The sequence below is a fragment of the Diadema antillarum genome, unplaced genomic scaffold (assembly GCF_040938485.1).
Source record: "Diadema antillarum isolate AM-2024a unplaced genomic scaffold, OU_Dant_1.0 seq00000975_RagTag, whole genome shotgun sequence".
Taxonomy (NCBI): domain Eukaryota; kingdom Metazoa; phylum Echinodermata; class Echinoidea; order Diadematoida; family Diadematidae; genus Diadema; species Diadema antillarum.
Window position 1 is genome coordinate 390,952 of NW_027271817.1, and position 26,061 is coordinate 417,012.

The 26,061-nt window shown below is 38.9% G+C and overlaps 1 protein-coding gene across 1 annotated transcript in view; it reads right to left on the reverse strand.

Annotated features, from left to right (window-relative positions):
- The window catches only part of LOC139742036 (cytochrome c oxidase assembly factor 1 homolog), a 425,467-nt gene that overhangs the window by 61,812 nt on the left and 337,594 nt on the right, over positions 1–26,061 (reverse strand). The window lies entirely within an intron of this gene.

Below are 26,061 nucleotides of genomic sequence, written 5' to 3' on the forward strand. Positions count from 1 at the left end.
ACCACCCCCTTGGCACATTATAGACACAACGCAATATATATACCAAGGTGAAAGACAATATGGGCAACATGCCTTTAAAAAGTCGTTCCGGCCGTATAGCAAAGACACTTTTATTTTCATGAAATATAATGGAAAGGATAGAAGAGACCTTCCTCTACAAGATCTTTCTAGTGAATAGGGTGCACCTAAGAAGACAAAGCTGTGGGAGGTGCTCAAATTTACCCCACCCCTATAATGCAGTATAATATACCAAGGCGAAAGACAATATGGGTACACACCTTTTAAAAGTCGTTCCTGCCGTATAGCAAAGACACTTTTATTTTCAAGAAATATAATGAGAATGGTAGAAGAGACATTCCTCTCCAAGATCTATATAGTGAATATGGTGCACCTGTGACTATAAAGCAGTGGGAGGTGCTCAAAGTTACCCCATCCCCATGGCACAATATAGACACATTGCAATATATTTATCAAGGTGAAAGACAATATGGGTAACAAGCCTTTAAAAAGTCGTTCCGGCCATATAGCAAAGAAACTTTTATTTTCATGAAATATAATGGAAAGGATAGAAGAGACGTTAATTTACAAGATCTATAGAGTAAATATGGTGCACCTACAAAGAAAAGGCTGGGGGAGGTGGCCAAACTTACGACACCCGTATGACAACATAGAGGGCAGTATCATACTTATGCGATATACATGATCTCTGGGTACATGCCTTTAAAAAGTCGTTCCGGCCGTATAGCAAAGACACTTTTATTTTCATGAAATATAATGGAAAGGATAAAAGAGACATTCCTGTACAAGATCTTTCTAGTGAATAGGGTGCACCTATGAAGACAAAGTTGTGGGAGATGCTCGAAGGTTCCCCACCATTATGGCGCCATGTATAGACACAGTGCAGTACATTATACCAAAGCGAAAGACTGGGTACATGCCTTTAAAAAGCCGTTCCGGCCGCATAGCAAAGACACTCTTATTTCCCTGAAATATAATGGAAAGGATAGAAGAGACCGTAATTTACAAGATCTATATAGTAAATAGGGTGCACCTACCAAAAAAAAAAAAAAAAAAAAAAAAAGGCTGGGGGACGTGGCCAAAGTTACTACACCCCCATGACAACATAGAGGGCAGTATATACTTAGGCGAGAAACATGATCTCTGGGTACATGCCTTTAAAAAGTCGTTCCGGCCGTATAGCAAAGACACTTTTATTTTCGTGAAATATAATGGAAAGGATAGAAGAGACATTCTTCTACAAGATCTTTCTAGTGAACAGGGTGCACCTATGAAGACAAAGCTGTGGGAGATGCTCGAAGGTTCCCCACCATTATGGCGCCATGTATAGACACAGTGCAGAACACTATACCAAGGCGAAAGACTGGGTACATGCCTTTAAAAAGTCGTTCCGGCCGAATAGCAAAGACACTTTTATTTCCATGAAATATAATGGAAAAGATAGAAGAGACCTTAATTTACAAGATCTATAGAGTAAATAGGGTGCACCTACAAAGAAAAGGCTGGGGGAGGTGGCCAAACTTACGACACCCGTATGACAACATAGAGGGCAGTATATACTTATGCGATATACATGATCTCTGGGTACATGCCTTTAAAAAGTCGTTCCGGCAGTATAGCAAAGACACTTTTATTTTCAGGAAATATAATGGAAAGGATAGAAGAGACACTCCTCTACAAGATCTTTCTAGTAAATAGGGTGCACCTATGAAGACAAAGCTGTGGGAGGTGCTCAAATTTTCACCACCCCCATGGCACAATATAGACACAATGCAATATATACCAAGGCGAAAGACAATATGGGTACAGGCATTTAAAAAGCCGTTCCGGCCGCATAGCGAAGACACTTTTATTTCCCTGAAATATAATGGAAAGGATAGAAGAGACCGTAATTTACAAGATCTATATAGTAAATAGGGTGCACCTACAAAAAAAAAAAAAAAAAGGCTGGGGGACGTGGCCAAAGTTACGACACCCCCATGACAACACAGAGGGCAGTATATACTTATGCGAGAAATATGATCTCTGGGTACATGCCTTTAAAAAGTCGTTCCAGCCGTATAGCAAAGACACTTTTATTTTCGTGACATATAATGGAAAGGATAGAAGAGACATTCCTCTACAAGATCTTTCTAGTGAATAGGGTGCACCTTCGAAGACAAAGCTGTTTGAGATGCTCGAAGGTTCCCCACCATTATGGCGCCATGTATATATAGACACAGTGCAGTACATTATGCCAAGGCGAAAGACTGGGTCCATGCCTTTAAAAAGTCGTTCCGGCCGTATAGCAAAGAAACTTTTATTTCCATGAAATATAATGGAAAGGATAATAGAGACCTTAATTTACAAGATCCATATAATGATTATGGTGCACCTTCGAAGAGAAAGGTGTGGGAGGTGCGCAAACTTACCACCCCCTTATGGTAATATATACCTAGACACAATGCTGCACACCCATGCTAAAGACAATATGGGTACACACCTTTAAAAAGTCGTACCGGCCGCATAGCGAAGACACTTTTATTTCCATGAAATATAATGGAAAGGATAGTAGAGACCTTAATTTACAAGATCTATGTAGTAAATAGGGTGCACCTCCAAAGAAAAGGCTGGGGGAGTTGGCCAAAGTTACGACACCACTATGACAACATAGAGGGCAGTATATACTTATGCGATATACATGATCTCTGGGTACAGACCTTTAAAAAGTCGTTCCGGTCGTATAGCAAAGACACTTTCATTTTCATGAAATATAATGGCTAGGATAGAAGAGACATTCCTCTGCAAGATCTATATAGTGAATAGGGTGCACCTATGAAGAAAAAGCTGTGGGAGGTGCTCAAAATTTCACCGCCCCCATGGCACAATATAGACACAATGCAATATATATCAAGGCGAAAGACAATATAGGTACAGGGCTTTAAAAAGTCGTTCCGGCCGTATAGCAAAGACACTTTTATTTTCATGAAATATAATGGAAAGGATAGAAGAGACATTCTTCTACAAGATCTTTCTAGTGAACAGGGTGCACCTATGAAGACAAAGCTGTGGGAGGTGCTCAAAGTTTCACCACCCCCATGGCACAATATAGACACAATGCAATATATATCAAGGCGAAAGACAATATAGGTACAGGGCTTTAAAAAGTCGTTCCGGCCGTATAGCAAAGACACTTTTATTTTCATGAAATATAATGGCTAGGATAGAAGAGACATTCCTCTGCAAGATCTATATAGTGAATAGGGTGCACCTATGAAGACAAAGCTGTGGGAGATGCTCGAAGGTTCCCCACCATTATGGCGCCATGTATAGACACAGTGCAGGACACTATACCAAGGCGAAAGACTGGGTACATGCCTTTAAAAAGTCGTTCCGGCCGTATAGCAAAGACACTTTTATTTCCATGAAATATAATGGAAAGGATAGAAGAGACCTTAATTTACAAGATCTATATAGTAAATAGGGTGCACCTACAAAGAAAAGGCTGGGGGAGGTGGCCAAAGTTACGACACCCCTATGACAACATAGAGGGCAGTATTCTTATGCGATATACATGATGTCTGGGTACATGCCTTTAAAAAGTCGTTCCGGCCGTATAGCAAAGACACTTTTATTTTCTTGAAATATAACGGAAAGGATAGAAGAGACATTCCTCTACAAGATCTTTCTAGTAAATAGGGTGCACCTATGAAGACAAAGCTGTGGGAGGTGCTCAAATTTTCACCACCCCCATGGCACAATATAGACACAATGCAATATATACCAAGGCGAAAGACAGTATGGGTACAGGCATTTAAAAAGCCGTTCTGGCCGTGTAGAAAAGACACTTTTATTTTTCATACAAAGAAATGTAAATGAAAGAAGAGAAATAGAGAGATCTAGAAGATCTATATAGTGAATAGGGTGCACCTATGAAGACAAAGCTGTGGAAGGTGCTGAAAGTTCCATTATTATCGTGCCATGTATAGACACAATGCAGTATATAAAAGGCAAAAGACAATATGGGTACAGGCCTTTAAAAAGTCGTTCCGGCCGTATAGTAAAGACACTTTTATTTTTATGAAATATAATGGCAAGGATAGAAGAGACATTCCTCTACAAGATCTATATAGTGAATAGGGTGCACCTAAGAAGACAAAGCTGTGGGAGATGCTCAAATGTTCCCCACCATTATGGCGCCATGTATAGACACAGTGCAGTACATTATACCAAGGCGAAAGACTGGGTACATGCCTTTAAAAAGTCGTTCCGGCCGTATAGCAAAGACACTTCTATTTTCATGAAATATAATGGAAAGGATAGAAGAGACATTCCTCTGCAAGATCTATATAGTGAATAGGGTGCAGCTATGAAGAAAAAGGTGTGGGAGGTGCTCAAGATTTCACCGCCCCCATGGCACAATATAGACACAATGCAATATACTTATATCAAGGCGAAAGACAATATAGGTACAGGCCTTTAAAAAGCCGTTCCGGCCGTATAGCAAAGACACTTTTATTTTCATGAAATATAATGGAAAGGATAGAAGAGACATTCTTCTACAAGATCTTTCTAGTGAATAGGGTGCACCTAAGAAGACAAAGCTATGGGAGGTGCTCAGATTTACCCCACCCCTATAATGCAGTATAATATACCAAGGCGAAAGACAATATGGGTACACACATTTAAAAAGTCGTTCCGGCCGTATAGCAAAGACACTTTTATTTTCAAGAAATATAATGGAAATGGAAGAGAGACATTCCTCTACAAGATCTATATAGTGAATATGGTGCACCTGTGACTATAAAGCAGTGGGAGGTGCTCAAAGTTACCCCACCCCCATGGCACAATACAGGCACATTGCAATATATATACCAAGGTGAAAGACAATATGGGCAACATGCCTTTAAAAAGTCGTTCCGGCCGTATAGCAAAGACACTTTTATTTTCGTGAAATATAATGGAAAGGATAGAAGAGACATTCCTCTACAAGATCTTTCTAGTAAATAGGGTGCACCTATGAAGACAAAGCTGTGGGAGGTGCTCAAATTTTCACCACCCCCATGGCACAATATAGACACAATGCAATATATATCAAGGCGAAAGACAATATAGGTACAGGCCTTTAAAAAGCCGTTCCGGCCGTATAGCAAAGACACTTTTATTTTCATGAAATATAATGGAAAGGATAGAAGAGACATTTTTCTACAAGATCTTTCTAGTGAACAGGGTGCACCTATGAAGACAAAGCTGTGGGAGATGCTCGAAGGTTCCCCACCATTATGGCGCCATGTATAGACACAGTGCAGAACACTATACCAAGGCGAAAGACTGGGTACATGCCTTTAAAAAGTCGTTCCGGCCGTATAGCAAAGACACTTTTATTTCCATGAAATATAATGGAAATGATAGAAGAGACCATAATTTACAAGATCCATATAGTGATTATGGTGCACCTTCGAAGAGAAAGGTGTGGGAGGTGCGCAAACTTACCACCCCCTTATGGTAATATATACCTTGACACAATGCTGCATACCCATGCTAAAGACAATATGGGTACACACCTTTAAAAAGTCGTACCGGCCGCATAGCAAAGACACTTTTATTTCCATGAAATATAATGGAAAGGATAGTAGAGACCTTAATTTACAAGATCTATGTAGTAAATAGGGTGCACCTCCAAAGAAAAGGCTGGGGGAGGTGGCCAAAGTAACGACACCACTATGACAACATAGAGGGCAGTACATATACTTATGCGATATACATGATCTCTGGGTACACACCTTTAAAAAGTCGTTCCGGCCGTATAGCAAAGACACTTTTATTTCCATGAAATATAATGGAAAGGATAATAGAGACCTTAATTTACAAGATCCATATAGTGATTATGGTGCACCTTCGAAGAGAAAGGTGTGGGAGGTGCGCAAACTTACCACCCCCTTATGGTAATATATACCTAGACACAATGCTGCATACCCATGCTAAAGACAATATGGGTACACACCTTTAAAAAGTCGTTCCGGCCGCATAGCAAAGACACTTTTATTTCCATGAAATATAATGGAAAGGCTAGAAGAGACCTTAATTTCCAAGATCTATGTAGTAAATAGGGTGCACCTCCAAAGAAAAGGCTGGGGGAGGTGGCCAAAGTTACGACACCACTATGACAACATAGAGGGCAGTATATACTTATGCGATATACATGATCTCTGGGTACAGGCCTTTAAAAAGTCGTTCCGTTCGTATAGCAAAGACACTTTTATTTTCATGAAATATAATGGCTAGGATAGAAGAGACATTCCTCTGCAAGATCTATATAGTGAATAGGGTGCACCTATGAAGACAAAGCTGTGGGAGATGCTCAAATGTTCCCCACCATTATGGCGCCATGTATAGACACAGTGCAGTACATTATACCAAGGCGAAAGACTGGGTACATGCCTTTAAAAAGTCGTTCCGGTCGTATAGCAAAGACACTTTTATTTTCATGAAATATAATGGCTAGGATAGAAGAGACATTCCTCTGCAAGATCTATATAGTGAATAGGGTGCACCTGTGAAGAAAAAGCTGTGGGAGGTGCTCAAAATTTCACCGCCACCATGGCACAATATAGACACAATGCATTATATCAAGGCGAAAGACAATATAGGTACAGGCCTTTAAAAAGCCGTTCCGGCCGTATAGCAAAGACACTTTTATTTTCATGAAATATAATGGAAAGGATAGACGAGACATTCTTCTACAAGATCTTTCTAGTGAACACGGTGCACCTATGAAGACAAAGCTGTGGGAGATGCTCGAAGGTTCCCCACCATTATGGCGCCATGTATAGACACAGTGCAGAACACTATACCAAGGCGAAAGACTGGGTACATGCCTTTAAAAAGTCGTTCCGGTCGTATAGCAAAGACACTTTTATTTTCATGAAATATAATGGCAAGGATAGAAGAGACATTAATTTACAAGATCTATATAGTGAATAGGGTGCAGCTATGAAGAAAAAGGTGTGGGAGGTGCTCAAAATTTCACCGCCACCATGGCACAATATAGACACAATGCAATATATATCAAGGCGAAAGACAATATAGGTACAGGCATTTAAAAAGCCGTTCCGGCCGTATAGCAAAGACACTTTTATTTTCATGAAATATAATGGAAAGGATAGAAGAGACATTTTTCTACAAGATCTTTCTAGTGAACAGGGTGCACCTAAGAAGACAAAGCTGTGGGAGATGCTCAAATGTTCCCCACCATTATGGCGCCATGTATAGACACAGTGCAGAACACTATACCAAGGCGAAAGACTGGGTACATGCCTTTAAAAAGTCGTTCCGGCCGTATAGCAAAGACACTTTTATTTCCATGAAATATAATGGAAAGGATAGAAGAGACCTTAATTTACAAGATCTATATAGTAGATAGGGTGCACCTACAAAGGAAAGGCTGGGGGAGGTGGCCAAAGTTACGACACCACTATGACAACATAGAGGGCAGTATATACTTATGCGATATACATGATATCTGGGTACAGACCTTTAAAAAGTCGTTCCGGTCGTTTAGCAGAGACACTTTTATTTTCATGAAATATAATGGCTAGGATAGAAGAGACATTCCTCTGCAAGATCTATATAGTGAATAGGGTGCACCTATGAAGAAAAAGCTGTGGGAGGTGCTCAAAATTTCACCGCCCCCATGGCACAATATAGACACAATGCAATATATATCAAGGTGAAAGACAATATAGATACAGGCCTTTAAAAAGCCGTTCCGGCCGTATAGCAAAGACACTTTTATTTTCATGAAATATAATGGAAAGGATAGAGGAGACATTCTTCTACAAGATCTTTCTAGTGAACAGGGTGCACCTATGAAGACAAAGCTGTGGGAGATGCTCGAAGGTTCCCCACCATTATGGCGCCATGTGTAGACACAGTGCAGGACACTATCAAGGCGAAAGACTGGGTACATGCCTTTAAAAAGTCGTTCCGGCCGTATAGCAAAGACACTTTTATTTCCATGAAATATAATGGAAAGGATAGAAGAGACCTTAATTTACAAGATCTATATAGTAAATAGGGTGCACCTACAAAGGAAAGGCTGGGGGAGGTGGCCAAAGTTACGACACCCCTATGACAACATAGAGGGCAGTATATATACTTATGCGATATACATGATCTCTGGGTACATGCCTTTAAAAAGTCGTTCCGGCCGTATAGCAAAGACACTTTTATTTTCGTGAAATGTAATGGAAAGGATAGAAGAGACATTCCTCTACAAGATCTTTCTAGTAAATAGGGTGCACCTATGAAGACAAAGCTGTGGGAGGTGCTCAAATTTTCACCACCCCCATGGCACAATATAGACACAATGCAATATATACCAAGGCGAAAGACAATATGGGTACAGGCATTTAAAAAGCCGTTCTGGCCGTGTAGAAAAGACACTTTTATTTTTCATACAAAGAAATGTAAATGAAAGAAGAGAGATAGAGAGATCTAGAAGATCTATATAGTGAATAGGGTGCACCTATGAAGACAAAGCTGTGGAAGGTGCTGAAAATTCCATTATTATCGTGCCATGTATAGACACAATGCAGTATATAAAAGGCAAAAGACAATATGGGTACAGGCCTTTAAAAAGTCGTTCCGGCCGTATAGTAAAGACACTTTTATTTTTATGAAATATAATGGTAAGGATAGAAGAGACATTCCTCTACAAGATCTATATAGTGAATAGGGTGCACCTAAGAAGACAAAGCTGTGGGAGATGCTCAAATGTTCCCCACCATTATGGCGCCATGTATAGACACAGTGCAGTACATTATACCAAGGCGAAAGACTGGGTACATGCATTTAAAAAGTCGTTCCGGCCGTATAGCAAAGACACTTTTATTTTCATGAAATATAATGGCTAGGATAGAAGAGACATTCCTCTGCAAGATCTATATAGTGAATAGGGTGCACCTGTGAAGAAAAAGCTGTGGGAGGTGCTCAAAATTTCACCGCCCCCATGGCACAATATAGATACAATGCAATATATATCAAGGCGAAAGACAATATAGGTACAGGCCTTTAAAAAGCCGTTCCGGCCGTATAGCAAAGACACTTTTATTTTCATGAAATATAATGGAAAGGATAGAAGAGACATTCTTCTACAAGATCTTTCTAGTGAACAGGGTGCACCTATGAAGACAAAGCTGTGGGAGATGCTCGAAGGTTCCCCACCATTATGGCGCCATGTATAGACACAGTGCAGAACACTATACCAAGGCGAAAGACTGGGTACATGCCTTTAAAAAGTCGTTCCGGCCGTATAGCAAAGACACTTTTATTTCCATGAAATATAATGGAAAGGATAGTAGAGACCTTCATTTACAAGATCCATATAGTGATTATGGTGCACCTTCGAAGAGAAAGGTGTGGGAGGTGCGCAAACTTACAACCCCCTTATGGTAATATATACCTAGACACAATGCTGCATACCCATGCTAAAGACAATATGGGTACACACCTTTAAAAAGTCGTTCCGGCCGCATAGCAAAGACACTTTTATTTCCATGAAATATAATGGAAAGGATAGAAGAGACCTTAATTTCCAAGATCTATGTAGTAAATAGAGTGCACCTCCAAAGAAAAGGCTGGGGGAGGTGGCCAAAGTTACGACACCACTATGACAACATAGAGGGCAGTATATATACTAATGCGATATACATGATCTCTGGGTACAGACCTTTAAAAAGTCGTTCCGGTCGTTTAGCAAAGACACTTTTATTTTCATGAAATATAATGGCTAGGATAGAAGAGACATTCCTCTGCAAGATCTATATAGTGAATAGGGTGCACCTATGAAGAAAAAGCTGTGGGAGGTGCTCAAAATTTCACCGCCCCCATGGCACAATATAGACACAATGCAATATATATCAAGGTGAAAGACAATATAGATACAGGCCTTTAAAAAGCCGTTCCGGCCGTATAGCAAAGACACTTTTATTTTCATGAAATATAATGGAAAGGATAGAGGAGACATTCTTCTACAAGATCTTTCTAGTGAACAGGGTGCACCTATGAAGACAAAGCTGTGGGAGATGCTCGAAGGTTCCCCACCATTATGGCGCCATGTATAGACACAGTGCAGGACACTATCAAGGCGAAAGACTGGGTACATGCCTTTAAAAAGTCGTTCCGGCCGTATAGCAAAGACACTTTTATTTCCATGAAATATAATGGAAAGGATAGAAGAGACCTTAGTTTACAAGATCTATATAGTAAATAGGGTGCACCTACAAAGAAAAGGCTGGGGGAGGTGGCCAAAGTTACGACACCACTATGACAACATAGAGGGCAGTATTCTTTTGCGATATACATGATGTCTGGGTACATGCCTTTAAAAAGTCGTTTCGGCCGTATAGCAAAGACACTTTTATTTTCTTGAAATATAATGGAAAGGATAGAAGAGACATTCCTCTACAAGATCTTTCTAGTAAATAGGGTGCACCTATGAAGACAAAGCTGTGGGAGGTGCTCAAATTTTCACCACCCCCATGGCACAATATAGACACAATGCAATTATACCAAAGCGAAAGACAATATGGGTACAGGTATTTAAAAAGCCGTTCTGGCCGTGTAGAAAAGACACTTTTATTTTTCATACAAAGTAATGTAAATGAAAGAAGAGAGATAGAGAGATCTAGAAGATCTATATAGTGAATAGGGTGCACCTATGAAGACAAAGCTGTGGAAGGTGCTGAAAGTTCCATTATTATCGTGCCATGTATAGACACAATGCAGTATATAAAAGGCAAAAGACAATATGGGTACAGGCCTTTAAAAAGTCGTTCCGGTCGTATAGTAAAGACACTTTTATTTTTATGAAATATAATGGCAAGGATAGAAGAGACATTCCTCTACAAGATCTATATAGTGAATAGGGTGCACCTAAGAAGACAAAGCTGTGGGAGATGCTCAAATGTTCCCCACCATTATGGCGCCATGTATAAACACAGTGCAGTACATTATACCAAGGCGAAAGACTGGGTACATGCCTTTAAAAAGTCGTTCCGGCCGTATAGCAAAGACACTTCTATTTTCATGAAATATAATGGCAAGGATAAAAGAGACATTCCTCTACAAGATCTTTCTAGTGAATATTGTGCACCTATGAAGTCAAAGCTGTGGGAGGTGCTCAAAGTTTCACCACCCCCTTGGCACATTATAGACACAACGCAATATATATACCAAGGTGAAAGACAATATGGGCAACATGCCTTTAAAAAGTCGTTCCGGCCGTATAGCAAAGACACTTTTATTTTCATGAAATATAATGGAAAGGATAGAAGAGACCTTCCTCTACAAGATCTTTCTAGTGAATAGGGTGCACCTAAGAAGACAAAGCTGTGGGAGGTGCTCAAATTTACCCCACCCCTATAATGCAGTATAATATACCAAGGCGAAAGACAATATGGGTACACACCTTTTAAAAGTCGTTCCTGCCGTATAGCAAAGACACTTTTATTTTCAAGAAATATAATGAGAATGGTAGAAGAGACATTCCTCTCCAAGATCTATATAGTGAATATGGTGCACCTGTGACTATAAAGCAGTGGGAGGTGCTCAAAGTTACCCCATCCCCATGGCACAATATAGACACATTGCAATATATTTATCAAGGTGAAAGACAATATGGGTAACAAGCCTTTAAAAAGTCGTTCCGGCCATATAGCAAAGAAACTTTTATTTTCATGAAATATAATGGAAAGGATAGAAGAGACGTTAATTTACAAGATCTATAGAGTAAATATGGTGCACCTACAAAGAAAAGGCTGGGGGAGGTGGCCAAACTTACGACACCCGTATGACAACATAGAGGGCAGTATCATACTTATGCGATATACATGATCTCTGGGTACATGCCTTTAAAAAGTCGTTCCGGCCGTATAGCAAAGACACTTTTATTTTCATGAAATATAATGGAAAGGATAAAAGAGACATTCCTGTACAAGATCTTTCTAGTGAATAGGGTGCACCTATGAAGACAAAGTTGTGGGAGATGCTCGAAGGTTCCCCACCATTATGGCGCCATGTATAGACACAGTGCAGTACATTATACCAAAGCGAAAGACTGGGTACATGCCTTTAAAAAGCCGTTCCGGCCGCATAGCAAAGACACTCTTATTTCCCTGAAATATAATGGAAAGGATAGAAGAGACCGTAATTTACAAGATCTATATAGTAAATAGGGTGCACCTACCAAAAAAAAAAAAAAAAAAAAAAAAAAGGCTGGGGGACGTGGCCAAAGTTACTACACCCCCATGACAACATAGAGGGCAGTATATACTTAGGCGAGAAACATGATCTCTGGGTACATGCCTTTAAAAAGTCGTTCCGGCCGTATAGCAAAGACACTTTTATTTTCGTGAAATATAATGGAAAGGATAGAAGAGACATTCTTCTACAAGATCTTTCTAGTGAACAGGGTGCACCTATGAAGACAAAGCTGTGGGAGATGCTCGAAGGTTCCCCACCATTATGGCGCCATGTATAGACACAGTGCAGAACACTATACCAAGGCGAAAGACTGGGTACATGCCTTTAAAAAGTCGTTCCGGCCGAATAGCAAAGACACTTTTATTTCCATGAAATATAATGGAAAAGATAGAAGAGACCTTAATTTACAAGATCTATAGAGTAAATAGGGTGCACCTACAAAGAAAAGGCTGGGGGAGGTGGCCAAACTTACGACACCCGTATGACAACATAGAGGGCAGTATATACTTATGCGATATACATGATCTCTGGGTACATGCCTTTAAAAAGTCGTTCCGGCAGTATAGCAAAGACACTTTTATTTTCAGGAAATATAATGGAAAGGATAGAAGAGACACTCCTCTACAAGATCTTTCTAGTAAATAGGGTGCACCTATGAAGACAAAGCTGTGGGAGGTGCTCAAATTTTCACCACCCCCATGGCACAATATAGACACAATGCAATATATACCAAGGCGAAAGACAATATGGGTACAGGCATTTAAAAAGCCGTTCCGGCCGCATAGCGAAGACACTTTTATTTCCCTGAAATATAATGGAAAGGATAGAAGAGACCGTAATTTACAAGATCTATATAGTAAATAGGGTGCACCTACAAAAAAAAAAAAAAAAAGGCTGGGGGACGTGGCCAAAGTTACGACACCCCCATGACAACACAGAGGGCAGTATATACTTATGCGAGAAATATGATCTCTGGGTACATGCCTTTAAAAAGTCGTTCCAGCCGTATAGCAAAGACACTTTTATTTTCGTGACATATAATGGAAAGGATAGAAGAGACATTCCTCTACAAGATCTTTCTAGTGAATAGGGTGCACCTTCGAAGACAAAGCTGTTTGAGATGCTCGAAGGTTCCCCACCATTATGGCGCCATGTATATATAGACACAGTGCAGTACATTATGCCAAGGCGAAAGACTGGGTCCATGCCTTTAAAAAGTCGTTCCGGCCGTATAGCAAAGAAACTTTTATTTCCATGAAATATAATGGAAAGGATAATAGAGACCTTAATTTACAAGATCCATATAATGATTATGGTGCACCTTCGAAGAGAAAGGTGTGGGAGGTGCGCAAACTTACCACCCCCTTATGGTAATATATACCTAGACACAATGCTGCACACCCATGCTAAAGACAATATGGGTACACACCTTTAAAAAGTCGTACCGGCCGCATAGCGAAGACACTTTTATTTCCATGAAATATAATGGAAAGGATAGTAGAGACCTTAATTTACAAGATCTATGTAGTAAATAGGGTGCACCTCCAAAGAAAAGGCTGGGGGAGTTGGCCAAAGTTACGACACCACTATGACAACATAGAGGGCAGTATATACTTATGCGATATACATGATCTCTGGGTACAGACCTTTAAAAAGTCGTTCCGGTCGTATAGCAAAGACACTTTCATTTTCATGAAATATAATGGCTAGGATAGAAGAGACATTCCTCTGCAAGATCTATATAGTGAATAGGGTGCACCTATGAAGAAAAAGCTGTGGGAGGTGCTCAAAATTTCACCGCCCCCATGGCACAATATAGACACAATGCAATATATATCAAGGCGAAAGACAATATAGGTACAGGGCTTTAAAAAGTCGTTCCGGCCGTATAGCAAAGACACTTTTATTTTCATGAAATATAATGGAAAGGATAGAAGAGACATTCTTCTACAAGATCTTTCTAGTGAACAGGGTGCACCTATGAAGACAAAGCTGTGGGAGGTGCTCAAAGTTTCACCACCCCCATGGCACAATATAGACACAATGCAATATATATCAAGGCGAAAGACAATATAGGTACAGGGCTTTAAAAAGTCGTTCCGGCCGTATAGCAAAGACACTTTTATTTTCATGAAATATAATGGCTAGGATAGAAGAGACATTCCTCTGCAAGATCTATATAGTGAATAGGGTGCACCTATGAAGACAAAGCTGTGGGAGATGCTCGAAGGTTCCCCACCATTATGGCGCCATGTATAGACACAGTGCAGGACACTATACCAAGGCGAAAGACTGGGTACATGCCTTTAAAAAGTCGTTCCGGCCGTATAGCAAAGACACTTTTATTTCCATGAAATATAATGGAAAGGATAGAAGAGACCTTAATTTACAAGATCTATATAGTAAATAGGGTGCACCTACAAAGAAAAGGCTGGGGGAGGTGGCCAAAGTTACGACACCCCTATGACAACATAGAGGGCAGTATTCTTATGCGATATACATGATGTCTGGGTACATGCCTTTAAAAAGTCGTTCCGGCCGTATAGCAAAGACACTTTTATTTTCTTGAAATATAACGGAAAGGATAGAAGAGACATTCCTCTACAAGATCTTTCTAGTAAATAGGGTGCACCTATGAAGACAAAGCTGTGGGAGGTGCTCAAATTTTCACCACCCCCATGGCACAATATAGACACAATGCAATATATACCAAGGCGAAAGACAGTATGGGTACAGGCATTTAAAAAGCCGTTCTGGCCGTGTAGAAAAGACACTTTTATTTTTCATACAAAGAAATGTAAATGAAAGAAGAGAAATAGAGAGATCTAGAAGATCTATATAGTGAATAGGGTGCACCTATGAAGACAAAGCTGTGGAAGGTGCTGAAAGTTCCATTATTATCGTGCCATGTATAGACACAATGCAGTATATAAAAGGCAAAAGACAATATGGGTACAGGCCTTTAAAAAGTCGTTCCGGCCGTATAGTAAAGACACTTTTATTTTTATGAAATATAATGGCAAGGATAGAAGAGACATTCCTCTACAAGATCTATATAGTGAATAGGGTGCACCTAAGAAGACAAAGCTGTGGGAGATGCTCAAATGTTCCCCACCATTATGGCGCCATGTATAGACACAGTGCAGTACATTATACCAAGGCGAAAGACTGGGTACATGCCTTTAAAAAGTCGTTCCGGCCGTATAGCAAAGACACTTCTATTTTCATGAAATATAATGGAAAGGATAGAAGAGACATTCCTCTGCAAGATCTATATAGTGAATAGGGTGCAGCTATGAAGAAAAAGGTGTGGGAGGTGCTCAAGATTTCACCGCCCCCATGGCACAATATAGACACAATGCAATATACTTATATCAAGGCGAAAGACAATATAGGTACAGGCCTTTAAAAAGCCGTTCCGGCCGTATAGCAAAGACACTTTTATTTTCATGAAATATAATGGAAAGGATAGAAGAGACATTCTTCTACAAGATCTTTCTAGTGAATAGGGTGCACCTAAGAAGACAAAGCTATGGGAGGTGCTCAGATTTACCCCACCCCTATAATGCAGTATAATATACCAAGGCGAAAGACAATATGGGTACACACATTTAAAAAGTCGTTCCGGCCGTATAGCAAAGACACTTTTATTTTCAAGAAATATAATGGAAATGGAAGAGAGACATTCCTCTACAAGATCTATATAGTGAATATGGTGCACCTATGAAGATAAAGCTGTGGGAGGTGCTCAAAGTTACCCCACCCCCATGGCACAATACAGGCACATTGCAATATATATACCAAGGTGAAAGACAATATGGGCAACATGCCTTTAAAAAGTCGTTCCGGCCGTATAGCAAAGACACTTTTATTTTCATGAAATATAATGAAAATGATAGAAGAGACCTTCCTCTACAAGATCTGTATAGTGAATAGGGTGCACCTATAAAGAGAAAGATATGGGAGGTGCTCAAAGTTACCCCACCCCCATGGCACAATATATACACAATGCAATATATATACCAAGGCAAAAGACAATATGGATAACATGTCTTTAAAAAGTCGTTCTGGCCGTATCGCAAAGACATTTTCATTTTCATGAAATATAATGGAAATGATAGAAGAGACCTTCCTCTACAAGATCTATATAGTGAACAGGGTGCACCTATGAAGACAAAGCTGTGGGAGGTGGTCAAAGTTACCCCACCCCTATGGTACCGTGTATAGACACAATGCAGTATAATATACCAAGGCGAAAGACAATATGGGTACAGGCCTTTAAAAAGCTGTTCCGGCCGCATAGCAAAGACACTTTTATTTTCATGAAATATAATGGAAAGGATAGAAGAGACATTCCTCTACAAGATCTTTCTAGTAAATAGGGTGCACCTATGAAGACAAAGCTGTGGGAGGTGCTCAAAGTTTCACCACCCCCATGGCACAATGTAGACACAATGCAATATATACAAAGGCGAAAGACAATATAGGTACATGCCTTTAAAAAGCCGTTCCGGCCGCATAGCAAAGACACTTTTATTTTCATGAAATATAATGGAAAGGATAGAAGAGACCTTAATTTACAAGATCTATATAGTAAATAGGGTGCACCTATAAAGACAAAGATATGGGAGTTGGTCAAATTTACCCCACCCCATGGCACAATATAGACACAGTGCAATACCAAATGCGAAAGACAATATGACTTTAAAAACTCGTTCCGGCTGTATAGCAAAGACACTTTTATTTTCATGAAATAATAGCGGGGACCTTCTTCTGCAAGATCTGTATAGTGAATAGGGTGCAACTATGAAGACAAAGCTGTGGGAGGTGCTCAAAGTTACCCCACCCCCATGGCACAATTATACACAATGCAATATATATACCAAGGCAAAAGACAATATGGATAACATCTCTTTAAAAAGTCGTTCCTGCCCTATAGCAAAGACATTTTCATTTTCATGAAATATAATGGAAATTATAGAGGAGACCTTCCTCAACAAGATCCTTCTAGTGAATAGGTTGCACCTACAAAGACAAAGCTGTGGGAGGTGCTCAAAGTTACCCCACCCGTATGGTACCATGTATAGACACAATGCAGTATATATACAAATGCGAAACACAATTATGTTCTGTGGGTACCTGACTTTAAAAAGTCGTTCCGGCCGTATAGCAAAGACACTTTTATTTTCATGAAATGTAATGGATATGATAGAAGAGACCTTCTTCTACAAGATCTGTATAGTGAATAGGGTGCACCTATAAATACAAAGATATGGGAGGTGCTCAAATTTACCCCACCCCATGGCACAATATAGACCCTGTGCAATACCAAGGCGAAAGACCATATGGGTGCATGCCTTTAAAAAGTCGTTCCGGCCGTATAGTAAAGACACTTTCATTCTCATGAAATATAATGGAAATGATAGAAGAGACCTTCCTCTACAAGATCTATATAGTGATTAGGGTGCACCTATGAAGCGAAAGCTGTGGGAGGTGCTCGAATTTATCTCTCTCCTTACGATATTACGTCAGACCCGAGTGAGAGAGACATTTATTTGAACTTTTTATTACCTTTTTTTTACTTGGAGTGTGTTTGATGTAAAGAAAATAAATATATGAAAGTAAGACAGACTGCCCAGAGAATATTAGGGTCTTTTGTTGATTTTCTTTAATAGTTATTTAGACGATATTGCGTAATCCTTATTATTTTGCCAACCTTCAAATTGCTTTTCCGGCCGCGTTCCGGCGTACTTCCATCCAGTTATTAACTCAGCTCAATAGCATTTCTACAGAACACATAACATACACGTGCGCGCGAGTATGACACGCCAGTTGTATTACTCCAGTACCAGTCAAAGAAAATTACAATTTGGCAATTTCGCTGTGCTGATGCATGATGCTAGCATCTTGGAAAGGTCAAAAAGCAAGAATTTTGCTCATTCGACAGCGAGGAATGCAACAAGAGCAAAGAGAATGGTCATACGATGTATGCAGTAATACAAGCACGTCGGATGAATTCGGTAAAATTCGGCGAATGTTTTATCAAACGTATAAAATGGACCAATCTAACAGCAGCAGACGACGTGTCACAGCTGAAAAAAAACAACAAATTGTAGGTGCATACCTAACACCTAACTTCGAATTACGCTAATTGTAATATTCTTCGAAAGAAAAGGTGGACTTGCGCCCGCCCCGAACACGTACTTTGGTAATTTCAAATCATTGTCAGCATTACTATTTAGATTTTGCTTGGTCTTGCTACCGTTTTGAGTTATGCATCCCGATGGAATCCATACCATTTTCTCTGCTCATTTTTCCACGAAAGAAAAGGTGGCACGCGCACAGAACGCTACTATTGGCATTGCCCGGCTTAGAAACCATCACTGGAAAGGCGAGGACCATCGTTTTTTTAAATCTTTTATTTATTTTATTATTTATTATTTATCTTTTTACTTTTTTAGTTTGGAAAGCCCGTCTAACAACGGTGAATGTGAATGAACAGCGGGCAAATGCATGAGGCTGATGCATAGGCCTAACTCAAAACAGTAGCAAGACCATGCAAATCCTGATGGTATTAATGCTGACAATGATTTGAATAAAATTGCAGAAGTACGTTTTCGGGACGGGCGCACGTGCGTGGGGGACATGGAACTCTTCCTTTTTGAAAGATCGTCGTTAGCCTACTCAGGGTGTTTCAAAGCATACATCATTCAAATGACACGGAAAAGCTTTAGATTCACTTTGTATTAGTATGACATGTATCCCGGTTAAATATCAATAAAACGCTCACCAAAGAAAACAGTTACTAGTACAAGGTTACCGGTACTGACGGACGGACGTATGTGTACATCAATGCCTAATCTTGAGGCATTTCGTGGCGGAGGCATATAAACAGCGACAGCTACAATTATGATATACGCTTGTATCACCGCATTGACGAAATACAGGAAATACAAGAAATATTCTGAGGATATAATTGACCAATACGATTATTAAATTAATGATCACTTAAAGATATAAACCTCCATGCATGAATCAAACCTGGCCTGTACTGCGCCTACAAGTAGTGTGACGCGGCGGCGCGCGGCGGCAGCAAGACGCTATACTGAATCCAAAGATAAAAGTCTGATAAACTTTAGGCCTTTATATAATCACCCTCTGGTACACGTCCCGGAGGAATGCAGTTATCTCATTCATTTCAAAACCGATTTTCATTAAACAAACTTATAATTCCTGTTAATATTTTATGATCTTTTCAACATTTCATAAAGTGGGTTCCAAGTATCGCACAAAAAGTTAAAAGCTGAATCCGTGTCTCAGTGGCCGACTATCCTTTTTTTTTTCCCACTTGATCTTTGATTCTGCGGCCCAACATTTTCTTTGGATAATCACAGACGACTCTATCCAGCTATCACATATAAGTATGCTTCCACTTTATTCCCTTTTCTCTTCTTTCTTTTACCTTGTTTTTTTTAAGCACTTTAAAATGCTGTTTTAGGGAATTATTTTGCGAAAGAAAATGAAAGGTAGGCCTACATGAAAACAATAAACTGACAACTCAGAAACTATAGAAAATAAGATTGGTATATGATAGCCAATAATCAAAACATAAAATTATCACAATGTAACAGGGCTGGCTGAAGGGGGGGGGGGGGGAGGGCCCCACCTTTTTTGGCACCATGCAAAGGAATACATATAAGGTGTCACCACCTTGGCCCCCATGCACTTTTTTTTTCTTTTCTTTTTTTTTTTTACCCCGGAAGTGCTTAAGTGGCAAATACTGTAGTGGCACTAGAAAGAAATACGGTGAAGATAGAAACCTTGAATTGTGAGCGCTGTAAGGCTTGGTTTTTGGGCTGAAGACCCTTTTTTGTTATAATTTTTTGCTGGTTAGCTGATGAAACCCGGAAGTGGCACCAAAAGTCTGAAGTGCCCCCCACTTTTGAAAAACGTGGCGCCTGCCATGTGTAAATTATTTGGAGAGGGGGAGAAAAGAAGGTGGCAACGATATCATAGTGCAGATAAGGACGGATGGAGAATGTGGTAACTTACAAATTAATTTCATTTCCTAGTTGTACTATTCCATTTACTTTTTCTTCTTCAATATAATCGTAAAATGATTGCACTATTTGTTTTGGTGTAAAACATGTTAACCTTCACTTTTTAATTCCATTACTTTATACATAATTGATTTTCATGATCGTGTGTCATTTCGAGTGCTGTTCATTATTCCAAAGGTTTGTTAATCCGAAAATGAAATCAGGTTCGTTATTCCAAAGGTTTGTAATTCCGAAACACGCAAATTCCCTACACCTAGATGTTTGTTAATCCGAAAATGGGGAAAAAAGGTTCGTTAATCTGAACATTTGTGGCGTTATTCCGAAGGTTCGTTATTCTAAAGGTTCGTTTATCCAAAATGTAATAGACTTCATTAATCCGAAGGTTCGTTAGTCCGAAAATTAAATAAGGTTAGTTAATGTGAATACGAAGAGACGGTGCGTATCAACGAACCTATGGATATACGAACCCTTCATTTTGTACCGCACCTTCGGAACAAGAAGCGTATTTCATTTTTCGGATTAATGAAAAAGAACTCTCGGCTCTCGGGGTATACCTTGGGGGTATAGGGCCTATACACGTATAATGCGCCTGCTGTTAAGCATATTATTTAGGATCTGTGAGTAGGGAAATGGTTTTTACACTATTCAAATGGGAAAATTTGAAGAAAAAAATACACGTAGGCCTATTGTTGTATATGCACCTATACACTTGATGAAGAATGATTTCTTACTTGCTGAATTGAATTAAAGTATTCTTTTTATGGTTTTCAATTTCAGTTAATCAATTTATCCACACACAAAAAAAAAAACACGATTAATTTTCACAAATAATGGCATGTAAATTTCCGGTTGAAGCATCTTACGAGAATGCATGTGTGTGATGTGAGTGTGTTTGTGTGTGTGTTGCAGTTTAGTTGCAGTTGTTGTAGACATATCATTTTTACAAAACAACAAAAAAGTACCCCCAATCGAAATGGCGTAATTTTCAAAAAAAAAAAAAAAAAAGTTCTTGATGAGCAAATTATTTGGAAGGGGGGGGGGGGGGGGTCCTGCACTTATCAACTAACTTCTGTGTGAAAATGAGAATAATTTGTTGAGTCGGTTACAGGCTCGTTGATCCGAAAATGAAAAAAAAAAAGGTTAGTAATTCTGAGGGTTCGTTAGTAAGCACCTTCTTTTCATTTTCCGATCTACAAAAACCTTCGGAAAAACAAACCTTATTTCATTTTCAGACAAACAAACCTTCAGAAAACAAACCTTATTTCATTCTCAGATTTACGAACCTTCAGATCAGAATAATGAACCTTTCAAACAATGCCAAAATGTTTCGATTTATAAACACTTCTTCATATTTTAAATCAACGAATGTCTATATAGGTGTAGGAAATTGGTGAGTTCTGGAATATCGAATCTTCGGAATAACGAACCTTATTTCATTTTCGGATTAACGAATCTTTAGAATAACGAACATTGCCCATTGAGTCATGTATGAATGAGCACACATTAGAGTGAAGGTGCGGGTAACTTTTCAAAAGTCGCAAAAGTCATTATTTGTGATTTGTGAATCAAGATTTTGACAAAGCCTGTTTCTGGCGAATGTTTAGGTGCTGCTTTTTATCATCTATCATTTGATCATCTCACACATTTCCTGACACTTTGCACGTCTGAACACAATTCTAAGGTAAAACTGATTATGTTTAACTCTCATAGAACTACAAAAATCCATTCAGTTTATTGAAAAAAATGACATCAGATATTGTTACAAAGATGTAAAAACACATGTATGAACTTAAGAGGTACGGGTATTCGTTGCGCCATGTTTTAAAGATATAAATAAGAAATACTATCATTGTAGGCCTACTGTTAATATTTAATGGCATATGGGTCAAACGGTGGATGATATAACAAAAACGTCACTTAACTTTTCTTTGCTAAAAAAAAGTGTATCAGAAATATTGAAATCTACTCTGTATGTACATGGAGAATGCAGAAAGAGAATAATGGTAGTCTTCGGAGAGAATACAAATTTGAAAACACTGTAACAATCACAACTGAATGATACTATTCAAATTAATGAATTTTTGTGGCGAGTTGTTTTTATTGCAACTGATTGACAAACTGCCTTCATCAGCGTAAATTGATAAATTTGGGGCATATTTATGTCATTGTAGGGCAATTTGCAAGAATTACAGTGTTGTCTGATTTCACGTCCATCAATATATTTGATAATGATACGTGTCAAAGATTAAAAGCATTCTGTATCATACATAAAAGAAAAGTTGCTGTGCCTTATGTTTTGTGTCTAAATAAGCTGATCTCACTTATGAGGTTTTCATTCTGACTTTTTGTGCTCAAACACCATTCTGACTTTTTGTGCTTAAACTCCATTCTGACTCTGCTCAAACTCCATTCTGACTTTTTTGTGCTCAAACTCCATTCTGACTCTTTGTGCTCAAACTCCATTCTGACTTTTTTTGTGCTCAAACTCCATTCTGACTCTTTGTGCTCAAACTCCATTCTGACTTTTTGTGCTAAAACTCCATTCTGATTTGTTGTGCTGAAACTCCATTCTGACTCTTTGTGCTTAAACTCCATTCTGAATCTTTGTGCTCAAACTCCATTCTGACTCTTTGTGCTGAAACTCCATTCTGACTTTTTGTGCTCAAACTCCATTTTGACTTTTTGTGCTCAAACTCCATTTTGACTTTTTGTGCTCAAACTCCATTCTGACTCTTTGTGCTTAAACTCCATTCTGACTTTTTGTGCTCAAACTCCATTCTGACTCTTTGTGCTCAAACTCCATTCTGACTTTTTTGTGCTCAAACTCCATTCTGACTCTTTGTGCTCAAACTCCATTCTGACTTTTTGTGCTAAAACTCCATTCTGATTTGTTGTGCTGAAACTCCATTCTGACTCTTTGTGCTTAAACTCCATTCTGAATCTTTGTGCTCAAACTCCATTCTGACTCTTTGTGCTGAAACTCCATTCTGACTTTTTGTGCTCAAACTCCATTTTGACTTTTTGTGCTGAAACTCCATTTTGACTTTTTGTGCTCAAACTCCATTCTGACTCTTTGTGCTTAAACTCCACTCTGACTTTTTGTGCTCAAACTCCATTGACTTTTTGTGCTTAAACTCCATTCTGACTCTTTGTGCTCAAACTCCATTCTGATTATCTTGCTGGCATATGACACTTCCCCCACAAGAACTATTTCATTCATATCTACATTGAAAGCAATTTAGTTTTTAATTTTTGAAAAGAAGTCTAGCCTCCATACATGCTGTATTATGTAGAATTCACCTTCATTAACCAGTGTCATATAGCATAGTTTTTGTTACACAAATTTGAAGCCTCAATATGAACTAAATATGCAATATCATCATCAGCAGCAACAGCAGCAGCATCACTTTTATCATTATCATCATCACCATCATCATCGTCGTCATCAGCATCACTAGACCACCATCCTCCTCCTCCTCATCATCATCATCAGCAGCAGCATCACATCAATTACCATTCATCATCATCAGCATCATAGTCATCATCACCATCATCATCATCATCACCACTGATAACAATCTTGTATAATTATATACCAGCCTATATCATCACTATTCATCACAGCTTTCTCATCATAATTTCTTCCTCCCATACTACTCTGGCACTAACAAATATATTTCCAGAAATCACAGGCAAAAAGAACTGAATAACAGCAGCCTTTGAGGTACAATCCAACTTTCCACTTTATTAATCCTGCTAGTCATAGACAAGTGCACTTCTATTAAATTCCAACATTTGTGTGTCTGTGTGTGTTTATGTGTGTTATGTGTGTGTGTGTGTGAATCAATCAATTATTAAAAACCATCCTCTGCAAGCGTTCTCTGATACTTAATTAGGCATTGAGTTTCATACAAAATACATATAACTCTTCACGTCCTCCTGTACATCAGCGAGAAAACTGACCAATCAGAACAGAGCTCAAGTAAACAGAACTCTGTCCCTCTGGTCCTCGCTCTTTTATTTATCAAATCCATCATAAATAATAGTTGCAAGAAAAATAGAAAGAGGAATAACACATCCGCTACGAGACATTAAAGAGTGAAGCTTAATAATTTTGCACATCTTACAAACACAAATAAAATTACAGTCATTATTTTTGTTGTTTCCTCATTTATATACAGACACATAGGGGTGGAGACCACACGGCAGGGCTCAGGCACTGGCATGGAAAAACATGACTGGAGAACCTTCAGGAAACATTTCAAATAGGCAGCATCCATCAAACACTGACAGCCAGATTGCCGATAAATGGAATCGATAAAAACATTTTACTGCTCAGGGCTGTTGAATAATGCTCAAGTTATATGGTGACAATTCCTTTATATCCACGAGAAATAAATACTGAATCTTCAACGACAGACAATCACCTTGGATGTGGAAGACCCAAAACTTCCTGATAGCAGAAAAAGAATAGAAAATTCTATTGAGAGAGAATGAAAAAGTAAACTGTGCACTTGGATTATCACCTACTTGTAATTGTTTATGAAATCACTGCAGTTAAATGAAATGGCAGTGCATGCATGGTTGACCCCGACAAACTTACTAATTTGAGACTATGAATGCTTGCTGTAGAGTTTGTATGGCCAAAAAAAAAATGGCATATTGTACTTAAGACAAAAATGACTGCATTTAATGAACCTGCTGATTGTCACATATTCTGATCAAATGAGAGGACAAGAAAATGGTGGATCTTTGATCCATTCTATCTTCGAAGAAGACAACTGTACTGAAATGTCCAATTTGGAGTAATCATGAAATTTGAACAAAACTGATCTATAGACACTACTCTATGCATAACCTGATTCCAAGCAAACAATAATCATCTGCTATTTACATTTGGTAATATACTGACACACTTGCTATATATGACGATACCATACATACATGCCATCAAAGATGACATTTGCTTGAATTCATGATCATGCAGCTATCTGACATCCATAGAAACTTTGGACTTCACATCGGAATTGGCATCTTTGATCAATTCTTCCAGGTATTTTGGGTCAAATCAGTAAGTACCTATTATACACATACAAGGCCTATTTGTTAACACTTTCTCCTGTAGGACAAAGTATGCCCCTGCCTGTGCTAGTTGAAGTAACCCAGAGGCTCACTCTCTGGCCTGGGAAACAACTCATAACCTTCAGTCCTGCAGACTATCAACATAAAACTCACATCCTGTTGGTTTGGATCATTGTAACACAAAAACCTGGCTGAGAGAATGAATACAAGGCTAGGTCCGTGGCTTTAAAGCTACAATAATACAAGACCAATTCAACTCTCAATCTGCCCAACCATCACAATTCAACACAAATATTACCTTAGGGAATGAACACATTTTGACTTCAAACATTTTTTAGACACAGAGGATATTGTTTTCCTTGGTTGATTTGAACACATTTCATCATCGAGGACAGGACAAAATGAGACAAAAAATAAAAGAGAGGAAATATCATAATTTCAGCATACTTCAAAGGTCCCTTGTTTGCTTAGTACTTTCCACCATAAACTTCACGCTTGTCTCAGAACCCTCCCTTAATGAAGTATGACCAATCAGACAAACTGTGCTGCCTACGAGTATAGAAACCCCTTGATGTAATATAATCATTTTTTTTTTTTTTTTTTTTTTTTTGGCTGGTTAAATAAATGAAAGAAATTGGTACATGCTAACTTGAGTCTA